Here is a 17781-nt window from a genome sequence, read left to right as displayed (position 1 = left end):
TTAGCTACACTTTATATAGGCAACATTTTAAAAGTATATTCTTTAATGTTATAAGCTATACTTTATAAGTATTGCTAGAATATGATATAATTGACAACAACTGTTAACATATATGGCCACACTTTAAAAGTGTCCTATTTTTATAATAGTAAAAACAACATATTAGAAGTATGGCCTTAAAATTTACTAAAATTTTCACTTAAAAAAATCCCTCCAAAATTATTGTCTCCCTCCCATTTTTATTGGCCAAAAAGAATAATTCATAAAACATTAATTTTAATAAAATACATAAAAAAATTGTTAGAAAAACAAGTTCACTCTTTCTCACAAGAACGTCACAGCTGAAGACTTGAACAACTGAGGAACTTAAGTCGAAGAACAATTAGGTCTTGCAGCTAGAAGGCTATTTTAGCAAAGAATAAAGGTTGTCGCATTATTTATCTATGTATGTCCTTCATCTTTTTGCTTATTGTTGTTGGCGATTCTTTGATTTTGGGTGTGTACGATTTGGCGTATTTGGATGTTTAGATATATGCTTGTATTTGAGAGAACTTAATATAAGGATTTTTTATTCTTTCAGGATTTGTAATTTTGAGGATTTTGGGCTTAAATCAATGAATTTTATGGTTGAGTCGTCCTTGCATATGTATGATGCATATTATCACTCTTTTCTCTACTGTTAGTGTTAATTTCTTGTTGTTATTGTTTTAATGTCTGTTCAGGTTCTTTTGATTAACTAACTAATTTACTTGAATATCTAAGAAAACATGCAATGTCAATTTGTTTAGATACCTAATACTTGTAGTAATTTATATTCTCTGCTAAATTAAGACCCCTAATACCTGAAAGACAATCTTTTTCGGTGTATTGAGATAACATATGCTGATGATCTAGCTTGTGAATGAGGCATAATTTATTAATCTTTACTTGGGCATGCACTGTGCTTGGAAGGAATAAAAATTGTTCTTACAATAATATAGTATCATTACCTTTTAGTGTTTTGGCTGGTATTTTGTTATTTTGTTAACAATGTTATCTCCTTGTGCTATTCTTCCAACTAGGATACTGGTATAGATTAACGTAAAATAAAAGAAGGGACTTCTCTTTGTTGAGAGACAAGATTATGTCATCCTCTAAGAATGAAGAAAGTACTGCTCATGATGCAACATAACGGATTAATGTTGCAGCCTTGTCTGCTGCAAAAGGTTTAAGTTGTGCTCAGGCTGAACGTGCTGCTACTGCTTCTGCTAGATATGACAATGCGTATGGCAAAAAGGAAGAAGGACCAGTCGATGGAAAGAAAGAAAAGAAGCAAAGAGGCAGATGGCATCGCTTCTTTGGTGCTCTCGTAATACCTACGGGCTCATTTGGTTCTCCTTAAATACCTTCGCAGCTTGATGTAACACTTCATTTTGGAGGACTACCCAAGGTGATTTTATATTTTTATGATATCATGAGGAATATCTTCTGCCTTGTGATTCTCACAACAAAAGCATCTGGATGGAAATTGGATTCCCTATTTCTTTAAAATATACCATCTACGGGTATTTTAGCTTTCCACAATTTCCACATAAAGAATATGATTTCAATGGGCATACATTCAGTAACTGTGTTAGTAGGAAGTTTTTAGTTTATGACTTTGTGAATTCAATCTTCTATTTTGGCTTTCATGGGATGAATTGACAAGTTGCTAAATTTATAGTCGAGATTCATTGTGAACAACATTTGTTATGTAAGCAGTGTCGGAATTGTCTGGAATCATGATTATAGATCAATTGATGGTTTGATTTTACTTGTTTATTTGAGTTGAAAGCATGCCATGGAGAGTAATATAACTTGGAAGGGATATTTTCATATATTGAGAATTATTTTTGGTGCAGGAAATAACTATGAGCACAAATGGATGGAGTGATGCAGGGCATGCTGTGAATCAAGTGTATGATATACTTTACGTGATGGCGTGACTATATTTTTGTCGTTGTGGAAGGTCAATGTGGAATACTTCCTAATGTTACCATTCTGCGTGATGTTGGTGGATATCTCCCTATAATTTATCAGGTGATGAAAATCTCCATTTACTCAACTTTTGGCACTATTCTGCAAGTCAAGAATCATTTGCTTTCACGCCATATTGTTGGTTAGTTAAACATATCCATAATTTTCGTGTACTTGAAATCTTGAGTATGCTTACTTTTCACTGATTTGTTAGGGAAATGTTACATGTGGTTATTGTAAATGCAAAGAAGATATTCCTGTAGGTCCCGGAGGACGTTTTGATATCGACTCTAATTTTGGATTCAGAAAGAGCTTCTTCCCACATGTATCATTTTTCATTAAAGCTGAAGGGAAGATTACTTTGTCTAACTTCCTTTATCGCATTATTAGAATTTTGGTCTAACTGTCTTCATCGCACTTTTTCTGGTTTTACAGAAGAAGAAATAGAATAGACACTTTTAACTTCAGTCTGAAGTATGGTTGAATGTAGCACGGAAGATCGTTTAATACACCAAGGACCACTTCCTACTTAAATTTGTCTTTGTGTTTTGTCTTTCAGTCACAATGAAATGGCACATAGCAACAACATTCCCAATGAAATCTCACAAGCTAGGTTTGGGGAGGGTAGAATGTACGCCAACCTTACCACTAATTGTGTTGCACAAATTCAATAACTGATTCTTGTATATATGTAATGAAAGATCCTTACTTCGGAAGGTTTTGAATGTGTATATCTAGACTTGGCGCTAATGCAATTATTTTTTAGGATAAAATAAGTTCTATCCTTCATGAAATTGCTATGACTAGATAAAAGAGCTTAGTTTGACTGCTTAGTTCTGCTAAGCTTCAAATGTTTTCGTAACATGTTAATCTTTCACTTATAAACAGGGGAAGAGACATTATTGACCTCTTCGACAACCAACAGTGCAGCAAGTTATGATCAACATAATTTAATCTGGTCCCACGGTGGTTTTCTCATCTCATAACATACAAATTTTGCTTGTACTTCATATGATAGTAAATCTGCTACAGTAGGAGCATGTGTATCATCATGTATATCATGAATCTTCACTGAAACCTTGCCTTCTTTTATTTTTCTTATGCACTGTATCGAAGGATCTGAAATTCAATTAGTGAAGTTGTACTTGATTTTTGATTGTCAGGAGATCATCTTACAACCTATGGCTATGGTGCCCCAGAGTTTTTTGGATAGTATATAAAGGTCCGCATTTCTTGGTTCCTGACATCATGCAAAGCTGCAATGCGATATTTGTTTCTTATTTGTTGTGTTGGTTCTTCTATTTTATAGTCTTTGAAGACTAACATAGAAGTATGCAACTTATTACCTTTTTTTGTGGGAGTTAATCATATTTGGTATTTCAGATCATGAAGTAAGATACATAGGCCTCTAGGACATTAACAACTTGTGTCTTTTATGAAGTGGAATTTTGCGAGATTTCTAGGACATTAACAATCTATTGTTTATCAATAGGTAGTTTAAGTGCATGTCACTTGTGCTTAACAATGCAATTATACGAAGATTGAATAATTTGAGTCATTTGCTATACCGTGTAGAAACTACGCATGAGTAGTTTGAATATCTTTTGAGGAAAAGATTGTATTGAAGAGTGTGCCATGGAGGGTGAAGGCTCTTTTCTTGTTTCTTGTTTTGTGACATCAACAGAGTTGTTTGATTATTATTCCTACTGTCTGACATATTTTTGTTTCCCATTTCTCTCAATGTTGTTGCTACTTGTCCTTCATATTTGAATTTCTCAGTGTGCTCGTGCTCGGCTTTTCAAAAGCTATTGTTGACACAATTACCAGTGAACATGCTCTTCATTCCATCACTTGTGTGTGAATGAAGTATTCTTTTTGGACTCATGACATATAAAAAGATGTAATTCTACTTTGTAGGTATGGTTGTATCTGATGAATGTTGTCATTCAATGATTAAGATCACTTTAATGACCAATGTTGTTGCATATGAAACCACAATTTTTATCATATCTGGTTAGTCATTAAGCTATCTGTAGATAGAAAAAAGAACTTTAAGAACTGTCTAACATTTTTTTGCTTCCTTAATACAGAGGATTTGGCATCGGGATTGTTGCATACAGCCCCCTAGGCCAGGGGGTTTTTTGTGGGAAGAAAATCACAGAAAGCTTGCCTGTAGAAAGTCTGGTTGTAAGTAATTGCAGTAGTTCCAAGTATATATTATGTATAACATAGTTCCTTAAGTAATCATAATTCTATTTCCCTTGTTTTTTTATAACTATAGTACGTAGTATATAGATATGACGCTAAGAGATTGCATGCCTACCGCTACTATGTCACGTTTTCTTCATTCTAGCTAACTAAATCCAATGTTTTGCTCCTTCACAACCTTTTGTGATAATATGTGTGTGAAAGAGGAGTTGTTCTCTGTGTGAATTTCATTGGAGAATTGAAAGAGTTTGATTTCTTCCTAATTTTTTGAATATATTTTGAGAAATTTATACATGAATTTTTCATTAATTTCTATTTCGATTTGTTTCTATATTTGTAGAATTGAAACTTAAATTAAGAAACAATAGTTTTTATTGTAGGTTTGCTTGTTTCTACTGTTCGCCCTAGTTAACCAAAGAAAACGTAGTTTTGCCAACCGGTTAGCGAGTGGAAACAAGTCGAACCATTAGAAGGGATGTGATGACAATACCTAGAGCCGGAGCAAGGTGAGGTTAATGAGTTTGAACAGATACTAAGGCAATTTGAGTGTCAACACAATGATATATTAGAGGATGTGTTGGTTTCTCTGTGATGAAGTTCTCATCGTATAACTAATTGTGCAGACATTCTGCTCAGGCCTTCTAGATTTGAGTCTTGTAGACTGAAGCAACATTATGCAATGAAATATGGGACTATTCCTATTGTTCATGCAGTAGGACTCAGAGATATTGATCTTCTACTACTAGTTATCATCTTTTTATTTAATAATTCTTGCATCATTTGATATGTATCTGAATACAACTTTATTTTATAATGAGTTTTCTTCATGAAAGGTACAAAGGACTGTTATGGAGTTAGCAAGTTCTTACGCATGTAATGTAAGCACCAGAGAACTAGAAATACTTTGATCGTCCAATAAAACATGACCTACTTTGACCTGTCCAAATTTTTTGAAATGCTTGTAGATTATAACTTTTAAGTATAATGTGAAGAGTGAAAATAATAATTTGGAATATAAAACAGTAGAGTAATTGCAGTTATCTCTATCCAAGTTCTGGATTTTGTTAGTATTTTCTGATGGTGTCATTTATTGTCTTTTTGTAACATGATTAAGGGTTATAGCAATCTTAGTCAGCTTTCTATCATTTTCAGCTCTATAATTTTTTCCATTTCATGCAGGGTCGTGGTGCTTTAATGGATTTTCCATGTGTAGATCTTCCACCACACTATATGGACCCTTTCAAGTTGTATGACCCAGTAGTAGGTGAGCATTTACACATTTTTGCGGCTAGTCTAAAGGTAACAGATCGTGTAGTTACAATAAGTCATGGATATTCATGGAAACAGACTTCTAAAGATCGTTGGAGATTGCATCAGATAATTAATGAGAATGATTGGAAATTACAAGGGTATTGTGAATAGGATTGATACAAAAGAGTGGAACACTGAGTTGGACATTCACTTATAGTGTCAGATGGTTACCTGAACTGCTCCTTGGACACACTGCAGACTGGCAAGCCTCAATATAAAGCGGCATTGCAGAAGGAACTTGATTTACCAGTTCGTGATAATGTCCCATTGATCAGTTTCATTAGGAGGCTAGACCCACAAAAGGGTCTTGATCTGATTGTTGAGGCAGTGCCTTGGATGATCGTTGAAAGTGAAACGAGTAGGTGAATGTCAAAAGAAAAAAGATTTATAATTATTCTGCCTTTCTTCACTATTGTAGCATTGTTGCCTTCTTAATGGTTGAGGATGGGTGATGGATTTGTTAGTTTCTAAAACATTGATTTTGCCTGTTAACTTTTCTGTTATCTTCATTTGAAAACTATTGCTATGTCCACGTGTATATAATTAATCACTTTTTAATTATTGTTTGTATAAGATTATGTGATTATGTGATTATATATTGATTATATGCAATTCAAAAGTGTTGTTGTAGGACGTTTAATGTTAAAGTTACACTTTATAAGTGTTGCTTTAGAAGAGATATAAAGTTACACTTTATAAGTGTTACTCTAGATGAGATATAAAGTTACACTTTATATGTGTTGCTCTAGATGATCAATAAAAGGCAACACTTTTTAAGTGTGACCAATAATACTGCAAGGACAACATTTTTAAGTGTAGTATAATAAAAAATAAGTGTCTTTAATGCATCACAACAAAGCCTGCCCTTATACTTCTTTGGCTACACTTTATAAGTGTAACCAAAGATGGTGACATTCAAAAAGTTTTGTCTAATGTCAAAGTTTACGCTTCTTTAGGCCACCCCTTAAAAAGTGTTGCTTAAAGTCCAACAGTGTAGCCTTTTATCAAAGGCAACACTTTCTACTAGTTTAAGCTACATTTTACTAGGGTGGCCGTAGGCCTAAAATGGTGTAGTGACTGACTCCTCCAAAAGACCTTGACTAAAGAGACTTCGTTGTTTCTCAACCACCTAACCCGATGATCAAGAATCTCAACTGGTACATACTAATAATAAAGACTATCTTTCACAATCACACTCTCTAATGGCGCTACAAATGTGGGATCAACCACAAAATTCTTCAAAAGCGAGATGTAGAAGACCGGATGCACTACTGCTAGTTGTGCTGGAAACTCTAACTCGTATGCCACTTTGCCAACCCTTTCCAAGATCGTGTAAGGGCCTATATATATAGAATAGAGCTTCCCTTTCTTACCAAATGTCATCACCCCCTTCATGGTGACACTTTCAACAAAACCGAATCATCAACCTGGAACTCTAGTTTCCTTCTTCTTACATTTGCAATAAACTTCTTGCAACTCTTGGTTGTTTTAAGTCAATGTCTAATGCGTTCAACCTTCTCGTTAGCATAATAGTCTGAATCAGGTCATATCAAGTCAACTTCACCTTCTTCCAAATAACCAACATGAGTTCTGCACCTACGCCCATACAATTCCTTATAAGGGGCCATCTAAATCCTGCAATGATAGCTACTATTATAGGTCAATTTTATAAGAGGAAGGTGATTAACCCAGGTGATCAACCCAACAACCCTTGAAGTAGATCATACAATCTCTCAACATGTCCTCTAAGTTTAAGTTGTACGCTCTACCAGCCCATCCGTACGTGGATGAAATTTTGTGCTAAGGTTAACCTGAGTACCAAAAACCTTTTGAAATGACTTCCATAAATGGGAGCTAAAAAGAGGACATCTATACGAGATTATTGACAAGAAACCGCATGTAACCTGACTATCTCACTAATGTAAAGCTTAGTGTAGTCCTCCGCCAAATTTGGAGTCTTGAACGCCAAAAAGCGAGAAGACTTAGTCATTATGTCACCTATCAACCAAATGGAGTCATGGTGTCTGCGAGTAAGAGAAAACCATATAATGAAATCCGTATTAATCATTTCCCACTTCCATGTAGGAATGTCTATCTCTGAGTCATACCCCTTGGTTTCTGATGTTATACCTTTACTTAATGGCCACTGGGGCACTTATTGACAAAATCTGTTATATACCTGTTCATGCTATTCCACCAAAAGACTTATCGCAGATTGTTGTACATCATATGGAGGGTGGATGAATAGAACATATATATTTATGGGCTTCGACAAGAATATGTTGCCTCAACTCACTCATAACAGGAACACACAATCTACCTTGATAATGAAGTACAATATCCCCTCCTGGGAGAAAACCTCCATTATTTGATTGAGGACTTCACCCTTATGTTAAAGAAATATTTGATAGTTGTCTTACTTTTCCTTAAACTCTACTACTAATGAAGATTCTACCCCATTTAGTACTATTACACCACTGTGTGATATGCTCATAAGACGAACTCCTAAGTGAGCCAGCCAATGAACATCCTTTACTACTTCCCTTCTATCTTCTTCAACATGTGAAACACTACGTTTAGATAATTTTCTAAGGGAATCTTCCACTACATTTTCCTTACCAGGATGGTAATACATACTCATATCATAATACTTTTGAACTCAAGCAATCTTCTCAGGCAAATACATAGTGAAGGCTCTTATGGTTTGTTAACACGTGTACATGAACATCATACAAGTAATGCCTCCAAATCATACGTGTAAACATTACCGCTGCAAACTCTACATCATGAGTTGGATAGTTATTCTCATGCACCATAAGTTGTCTAGAATCATAAGATATAACCCTACATTTTTGTATCCACATACAACCTAGTCTGAATCTTGAGGCATCCTAATAAATCATATAACCATCTGAACCTTCTGGTAGAGTCGAAACTGGAGTTATAGTCAACCTACTTTTAAAATTTTGCAAAGCTATTCTCACAATCATCTTATCACATAACTTGTCCTTATTTTGAGTAAATTTAGTTCATAGAGAGCATATAGATGGAAATCTTACCATAAACTTTCTATAATAACCCTCTAGACCCACAAAACTTCTGATATATGTACGAGATGTAGGTCTAGGCCATTTTTTCACTACTTTTATCTTCGTGAATCCATTGGGATCTCCTCGCTAGATATAATGTGAAAAAGGAAAGGAATGGATTGTATCCTGAACTAATATATGTTGAACTTTGCAAATAACTGCCGATATTTAAAATTTTGCAGAACAACTCTCAAATAACTAATATGTTCTTACTTATATCTATAGTAAATGAGGATTTCATTGATAAATACGATAACGAACAAGTCCAAATATTTCTTGAAAATTTTGTTCATTGGATCCATGAAATGTATAGGACCATTGGCTTGTCCAAACGACATAATTACAGATTCATAATGGTCATACCATGTTTTGAAGGCTATTTTTGAAATGTGACTATCTATTACTCTGAGTTCATGATAGTCTAATATGGGGTCTATCTTTGAATAAGATTAGCACCCAGAAATTGGTCAAACAAGTTATTAAACCTGGGGATAGGTACTTATTCTTGATCATGACCTTGTTCAACTGTCTATAGTAAATACACATTCTGAGTAAACCATCTTTCTTGTAAAGAAACTACACCGGCGCACCCCATGAAAAAATAGGTTTTTTGATGAAGTCGTTATCTTTAAGGTCTTTCAAATGCTCTTTCAATTCCATAAGATTAGTTGGAACTATTTTGTGAGGAGGAATATAAATAGGCTGGGTTTCTAGATAGAAATCGATTCTGAAGTCAATTTCCCTTTCATGAGGAACTCGGGGAAGATCTTGTTGAAAAAATTTAGGAAACTCACTCATCATTAGACTGACAAAAAGTTGGGGGTTTTGAGATAGAATCATTAAACCGAACTAGATGATGGATACAACCCTTATAGATCATCTTTATGGCCTTGAGGTAAGAAATGAATGGATACCTAGGTGCTAAACTGCTACCCCTCCATTCTAAGGTTTGTTCGTCTAGAAACTAAAAATAAACAATCTTAGTTCTACAATCGACTGAGGCATAAAAGGAATTTAACCAATATATGCCTAGAACGACATCGAAGTATAGCATTTAAAAATTTCCAAGATATACTTAGGTGACTTTCTGAGAGATTGTGATAGGTAAAATTTTGTATACTCGTCTGACTATAACTGGGTGGCCAACTAGAGTAGAGAGTGAGAAAGGTTCTAAGAGAGTTTCTAGATTGACATCAAACTTAGATGCTATAAAAGGAGTTACAAAGGAGAGAGTAGATACTTGATATAACAATGCATAAACATCAAGGTCAAAAACTCGTAACATACTAGAAGAACCTTCATAGCCTGGCAAGCCTAAATAGCACACAACCTTTGTTGGCACTGACGTCCACCTCTACAAAACGAGTTATCATGTAGACTCAAGCAACTTGTTGGTGTTGTTGATGTTGTAGACTGAGCTCTTACTACTTCCTTGATCCTATCTAGTAGGGCAATCCCTCAACCTGTGACCAGACCTACCGCATCCACAACATCTTTCCTTTTGTGCAAGGCACTAGCCGAGATGGTTCTTACCACACATAGGGAATGTGGGGTAGGTTTTGGTACCGAAACACTTCCTTGATACTTAGACCCTGATACTATACCTTTCTGATCAAACCTGTTCTTGGAGGATTGAACACTAGATGATGAAGGGGATGTGATTTAAACCATCTACTGAGTCTGTGAGAATTTTCCACTACCATATTTTGTGAAGAATATTTATACTTCCTTGTCCTAGACTTCTTGTTGTCCTTAGCCTGTTTCCTAAGATTATCACCCTCAACCTACTGAGCGTGAGTCATGAGCCTAGAGATTCTCATATTTTCAAGCAACATAGAATTCTTAAACACTGTCTATACCAAAGCTAACACTCAGTACAAAATCTTATTCATCTGAGATCTAGAATCAATAACCATATGAGGATCCTACTTGGAGAGTAAGGTAAACATGTGCCCATACTCTTGGACTTTAATAGTACCTTGTGTGAGGTTCTTATATTCCTGAGCCTTTGAATCCCTCAATTCCCTTGAGAAGAACCTGTGCATAAAGGTTTCGCTAAAGCAATCCTAAGTGATAGGAGCAGAATATGTACCTAGTTTTCTATCCACTAAATATACTAAAGATGAGACACATACTTAATTGTGTAAGATGCTAGATCAACTTAATCATCCCCAATGACATGTATCACCTTTACGATCTTCTTAATCTCATCCAAGAAATCAGGTATTCTCACTAATTTGTGATCCTAAATACTATGGCGATTCATCCTAACAAAGTAATGTACCCTTGCTACTGTTGTTCCACAATTTGAATTAACAGGATCTTGAACCCACTGATTGTTCTCGCTGGTGACACTCTCAACAAACATTTCTTAATTCTGCATTGGAGAATTCCTGATTTGGGATTGGACGAACTGCATTAGCGTTTTTGGCATTTGCATCCCTAGCGTTATCTCTAAGAGGAGGCATAGTTACTAATTGTAGAATGTCAAATGAGAATGTAATTTGATCATACCTTACACATGATAAGAGAAAGAAGAAGATGAATCTTTCCTAAAACACTTTCTAGCCAGCCTCTCATTAGATATGGTGCACATTACACACACATGAAAAGGACTTTACCTCGTACGGCTTTTCAGATATCCTAGGACACATAAATTTAGTACTCTCATACTAAGATTTTCACACCCGTAGGCTACCTTCGGGATGTGTATACCGGACATAGGACCACATGTGATCCCAAGAAAACCCTCTTGTCATGATCATGAGCATACTAAATGTAAAGTGACTAATTGAAACTGTGCGGATGCTATAGCATAAAAATGTGAAAAGACGGGGAACACCCATATATTATAATGGAGATATGTGAAAACTGATGAGTTTAACACATGGAAGATATTAACTCAATACTAAGCTAAATCTATCTATGTATAAATATAACCTCTAACTGACAAAAAATCCTAGTACAGTTCCCAGCTAAGTCTAGCAAAACTAAACTAAAGTACTAAAAATATTGAAAAAACACTCATGACTATTGTCCTTAGAAAATGAGGACTCACCACTGATTTTGTTGAACTCGATATCAAGAACCAATATAAGTGTAATCTGGATGGTGAGAATTGGAACGTACATCACGAGAAGATGTAGCGTAGACTATACGTCAGTACTTAAAAAGGTACTGAGCCTGTATTATAAAATAAAGCTAAAATAACGTATATCTAAACAATGTAAATAAGCGTTGATATAATCTGCACATTATATAGATAATGAATACTGATCTAACTAGATGCAAGGGACACATTTATAATATGCTCATTGAATACTGACTGATCTTTAAACATGGTCAATGCAATAGAGTCTAACTGATGGGAGCTGCTAATAACTGACAATAAGACCACATGAGCTAAATATGGAGTCCGATGTATACGCCCCATTGAGAGGACCCAATATACCCCGACCAGATTTACAGACATGCTGATGTGATCACTAAAATGATACCTACAGAGGGGACTTACAACCTACCTAGCTAGTGATTTTGGGACTACTTCGGTACGCTGAACCCTAGTCCGACCCGGTATTATGCTACTCACAATGAATAAAGTAGTCAATGTATTATGACAGAGTTTCTGTATTACTAGATGGCTAAAAACTGAACCTACAAATTGTGAATGCAACAATTAATATGATAATGATGCATTAATGACTGAGGCATGTATAACTAAATACCTGATATATATGACCTAGCATGTGTAGTTTTAAAAACTAAATAAATACATAGCTCGGGTTCTGAAGTTTATGTGATAAACGTAATATGAACATACTAATCTGATTTTGATAATTCTAACATCTAAAACCCATCAATTCTAACATCCAAGAAAACTTATGTCAAGATAATATTAAATAAATCAAGAATCTGACCTAAAACTAGTGATTTAATGGGCTAAAGGAACACAATAATGAAATCCGACATACATGGTGCTGAATTCCAGGAAAGATATTATTTCGATTTTGGTCTTGCACAGTTTGAAAGTTGTTGCATTGTTAAACTGTTGTTCTTGACCTTTTTCTCCTATTTGTTTCTACTTTCTATGTTTTGATTAAAGATATAACTTAGGTAAGTTATAGTTATCTTTCTAGGCTTAAACTTACTTAAACCTCACACTATAGGGTCTAAACGACGTAGCTTAGTGGTCCAATGAAATAAGAGAAGACCAAAAGACCTCTAACCTAATCTTTGTCAGAGTGATTGATGGATATGACATACTGGCCCTAGGTCAATCTACAATACGTAAATTGCGGTCATAGTCTTGTCTGCCTGATAGGGCTTCACTAAAACGAGCATAATTTTTACTCGAAATTTGAATTTTAGTAAACTTGGTAACGTTTCAAAGAGGATTCAATTATCTATAATATAATAGGTTATGGAAAATTTAGTTCTTTTTTTCTAAGAGTCATACCCACTTGAAGATGACCCAATAAACAATTTCCCCTAAACTGAATACCAACCTTCTCGTACGGTTTGTAGGTCCAACTAATGATTTTATTGGTCGATTGTGGTTCGTGTCAGACACTGGGTAAAGGGGGACTCTATTGACGGACATAGACCTAGAACACCCTTGTCTACAGAATGTAGGTCTATTTCATGGGTCGATCCTTGTCTGATTTAATGAGTTCGCTTTGGGGAAGGGTTGCAGTGGTTAACTATGGACTTAAAGTATGGACCGTATATTAGACTACGATCCGTAGGTTGTGACTATAGTTCTCACCTACAATTTTTGAAATATGTTTTTCGATACTGGTGTTATAGGGAATCTTCTCTCTCTACTCAGAGACCTCCTTCTGAAGACCATGGATCGACTAGAATTCAAGGGGGAGCCAATTATTCCGGTGTTCCATGAGTTCTCTTTTTGCTTATGTCCAAACATTCAGACTTAGACTAGTACTTTATATTTTATTATGTTTAGTTGGGCTGTATCCATTTCCTTTAGACTTATTATCCTTGCTAGTGTTTTTGTACACTGACTTTCATGTTCTAGGAATTAATTACAAAATTATTTGTTAGATTTTTTGAGTTTATGAGAACTCTACTTGACTCTTGTATTTAAATCTTCTTCCGGGATAAAATCCTATCCATTCGATGTTTGGGAGTTGAACAACTTAATGATTCACGGCTTAGATTTATAACACTTCCAATTTAATGTACAACTCAAGAAATTCTCGAGATAATTCTTCTCGAGTGCTTTTACAGTAATATCAGTCAAAATATTGGTGTAATGGCTGACAAAATTATCCATGGTAGTTTTGTACAAAAATCATATGTGATAGCAGCTCGACTACTCGACCATTCGAAAAAGTCCAACCAAGAAGCAAAGTGGGATTTCGTCATAGAAGACCTCTCAAGTCAGATTAATGATTTAACCAAAAAGGTTAGAAAGATTGATCTACAATTCATAAAAGAGGACTTATATGTCCAACCTTATGAGCACATAAAGCTGAGGAGCAAAGAGGATGTACAAATTGAAGAGATGCTCATATTCCTCATCCGAAATGCTACCACTTAGGATAAGGTATTCGAAGAACTAAAGGAGAATACATTGAAGTCAAACCAGATTACTAATTCCCATGTTGTACTTATTCGGATACTAGGCTCTCAAATAGATAAAGTGTTGAAGGATCTCAATACGAGTTAGAGAGAGGGGTAACCTAACCAAAGTGAGGAAACACCTACTAATAGAACATGAGAGTGATTTGCGTCGTGCGATGAAAATAACAAAGACGTTGTTTGATAGGCAACCCAAAACCCATTTAATACTTTTATTATTCTTTCTGTAAATAGTACTATGTTGAGTGTGTAGATTCAAGTTTTAAAAGTGCTTGAGAAATACTGATTCGCAAACAAATAATCCATTCAACTTGTCGTCTGAGAGTTCATAGTGTAAGACTTAAATCGCAGTTTGGCTCAACATAATTATATTTTGGAGCCTGTAAAACTCAAAAATTCATTAGCAAATCGCCATTTAAGTCACCTAACCCGATAAAGTCCTCCATTTGGACCACAATTATTTGGGGGTCTTGTAGAACTCGATGAGGTAAGAAACCACTAAGCATGTCACCGACTGGATTGGCAAATACGACTAATGATTCTAAGTTGAGGTTGTTGATGTTTCATGATATCTTAGCTGATTTGGTGCTCAAAACTAAACATTATTGCTAGAACCAAGTGTATATATGTGGATATGATGTGCTTGGTGATGGTGGACAGGTAAAACATATGGACGTGGAAAATAGAAAAGAGAAGAAGATTATTTATTCTTTAACAAGGACAACAAAGCTCAAGACGGGTCGTGGTCTCTTTTATGGTCCGTCATGAAGCTCGTAAAAAATGTCCGATATGCAGGCTGTGCGGAGTGAAGGTTTATTTTCGTGAAGCAAATATAATGGACGCCTAGACGGGTCGTGGTGATCATGATAGCTCGTGTTGTAGCTTATTAATTTGAACTTGTGGGAATTCCTTGATGGACTATGTTTTTGTTTGGCCAAGTTAAGACCACGGAAGCCCAAATGGGTCATAGACCCCATGACGAGTCGTGGTGCTATTCGTGAAGGATTTAAAGTAGACATGCATTGAGGAGTAAAGTTTCTCATGGCTGTAAGTACCATAGAGGATGAAACGGACCTTGGTCCGTGCAATGGTTCTTGATCACAATCATGAAGAGTTTCGGGTATCTAGGCATTGAAATATCATATTCCATTTTACAAAGTACCGGCCATGGCATGCTTCACGGACCATGAAGCACGTGATGGATGGTCAATTACTGATTAGGAAAACTAAATTTTAAAAATACAAAATGAAATATCAAACATTCACTCCTCCGAGACTCATATATTAATTACATTAACAAAAAAGTAGAAAGATGGGTAACATAAACCTAACCTCCAATTTATCATAATGTTGGTTAAACTTTTCAAAGAACAAATCAGTAAGTCTCACACCTTAGCTATCATGACTCTTCTAATTTAAACTAAATAAGGGAAACTTGTGTACAATTTTTTTATAGTAACCTGATAGAGTTCAGTAACAAATTAGCATACGAGAAATATTTAAAATGATCGTTTTTGTAATTAAAACTCTAAGAAAACCCTAATAAAACTTCTTAATTAATTAAAGTCCCAAATCAATCATATTTTCTTATTTTAATCCAACATTCTCTTCTTTCTCAAACCCTAAGACAAAACCCCAAGGAAAATTTTCATTACAAGACTTCCAATCAAGATTATTTAAATTTTTTTCAAGATTCTTCTTCAAGGTAAGTCCTTCCCCAAGAATTTCATTCTTTACAACTAAAATTCTACCATAAATTTATGAATAAATAATGAAAATATAATTTTTGTCCATAGAGATTTCCAGAAAATAATTCAAAAGCTCAAGAAAGTGTTTCTTTTTTATTTTTCTATTTCAAGCTAAAGTTTCAAGCCTTCTAATAAAGTTCTTCTACAAGATTCGTCAAGAAACTTATTCTGTCAGGCATGCAAGGCTATTAGAGTGTTGAAGTAGTTCATCCCGAAACCCTACAACATGAACCTTTTTCGTGTTATAAATCTCGAGAAACTTTTTTAAGCCAACACTTGAGTTTTAAACTAAAATTTCGAGGAAGTTAATACGAGTTTTGAAGTGTTTATAAAACTTGATTAGTTTTATAGTCGAGTGTACGAAGCATGTTTAAGCAGTATGGTATCTAGATATACTATCAATGTTTATGTTGTATTACTTCCCGAGTAATCAATAATCGAGTAAATAATCATATGACAATATGATTTTGATATATTTTGAGGAATAATTTTCAAATACGAATTTAGTAAGAGTATAAGGGAACTATGTATTCCTAGAGGTATCTGCTTTTTACATAGACAAGATAATTTTATCATTTGTAATTGAGTTAATGATTTATGATATATTTAACAGCAGATACCTCTTTAAGAGGATATTTTGAGCAATTATCTCAAACCAGAGGAAGAGTATATTTATAACATTGAGCAGGATATATATTATTGGAAATAGTATTGAGTAGTGATATGGGATGAGCTTACACAATTCATATTTCTCATAATATATATATATATACACAAACATTGGTAAATTATCATACTTTTTAAATGAATCCTTATTGCTTAGTGAATCCACTTAGTTGAGTTGTCTTATATCCCGGTAAGGTATAGGACATTTTTGGTAGTGTGGGCTAGACGATGTATCGTCATGTTTCTCATTGCGATGGTTGTCGGATAGAGAATCTCCCAAAAGATTTTAAGTGTATTTTTATATCACTTATTATGTTGAGTTCACAGTTGAGAAAATGTTTTGCAAAGTTTTAAATGATTAAATTCTTTTATTTTTTTACATTAAGTTTGAAGTATATCGTTATGTGTTGTAGTTCTATTTTTCACTTATTTGTTATTCAGATATACTAATTACTTGTACATTCAATTTACAAATGTCATTCTTCCTGCATATGTTATTTATTCAGATAAAAATTCTTAGGATACTCTACAAGAGTCTGTATAGATCACTTAATCCGCTCTCCAACTTTTGAGTGAGACTACCTCGCTTCTGCAGGAATCTAGTTTTATGAGTTATTAGTAGTAATATTGTTGAGGAGACGTTGGCCTTGTTCCGACACTCATGTATAGTAGAGGCTTCATTAAAAAATCTTATTTGAGAGTCTTTGTTTTCTGAGGTTTTCTCTAGAACTTATGTTTAAAACATAGTATATTCAGAGAGTTTTGAGATATATTGAAATTTTGACTTAGCATTTCTTTGAGTTTGACCTTTATGTATGCTCGAGTTAGTATTCCACTTGTAGTTATATAGGAAAAGGGTTTGCTTGGGGGTGATCAATGGTTCTTATGTGTCAGGCACGTCAGGGTGTACACACAGCTCGTGAAATGTCTTCAGAAATTCTAGCCCACAAGCTTTGAATTACATGACTTAGTTTTACGATACTTATGTCTTTATAATCATAAGTTCAGTTTAAAAATATTACGTCTTTAGGGAAATTTTATTTCAAAAGTTTCGAATTGCAAACCCTATGTTGATACAATTATAACTTCAGTTTTAGAACCCACAAAGTTTCACCTTAAAAGAGAAATAACTTATTCATATAATTTTTGTAGGATACGACTAA

At 34.6% G+C, this 17781-nt stretch overlaps 1 long non-coding RNA gene across 23 annotated transcripts; it reads left to right on the top strand.

Moving 5' to 3' along the window:
* Positions 1-271: 271 nt before the first annotated feature.
* On the top strand, positions 272-6084 carry LOC107029044. Of its 23 annotated transcripts, none has more exons than XR_003580098.1 (8): positions 289-445; positions 1062-1429; positions 1881-3217; positions 3913-4008; positions 4086-4182; positions 4572-4709; positions 5383-5467; positions 5551-6084. It is a non-coding gene; the product is annotated as an uncharacterized LOC107029044 (long non-coding RNA). The 23 variants fall into 23 exon arrangements; XR_003580094.1 differs by lacking the exon at positions 4572-4709 and having other exon boundaries at positions 1881-2961; positions 3159-3217; positions 5551-6075; XR_003580096.1 differs by having other exon boundaries at positions 4584-4709; positions 5551-6075.
* Positions 6085-17781: the final 11697 nt, after the last annotated feature.

This window comes from Solanum pennellii, chromosome 8 (assembly GCF_001406875.1).
Source record: "Solanum pennellii chromosome 8, SPENNV200".
NCBI lineage: Eukaryota > Viridiplantae > Streptophyta > Magnoliopsida > Solanales > Solanaceae > Solanum > Solanum pennellii.
This window is presented reverse-complemented; position numbering and strand designations above follow the sequence as displayed.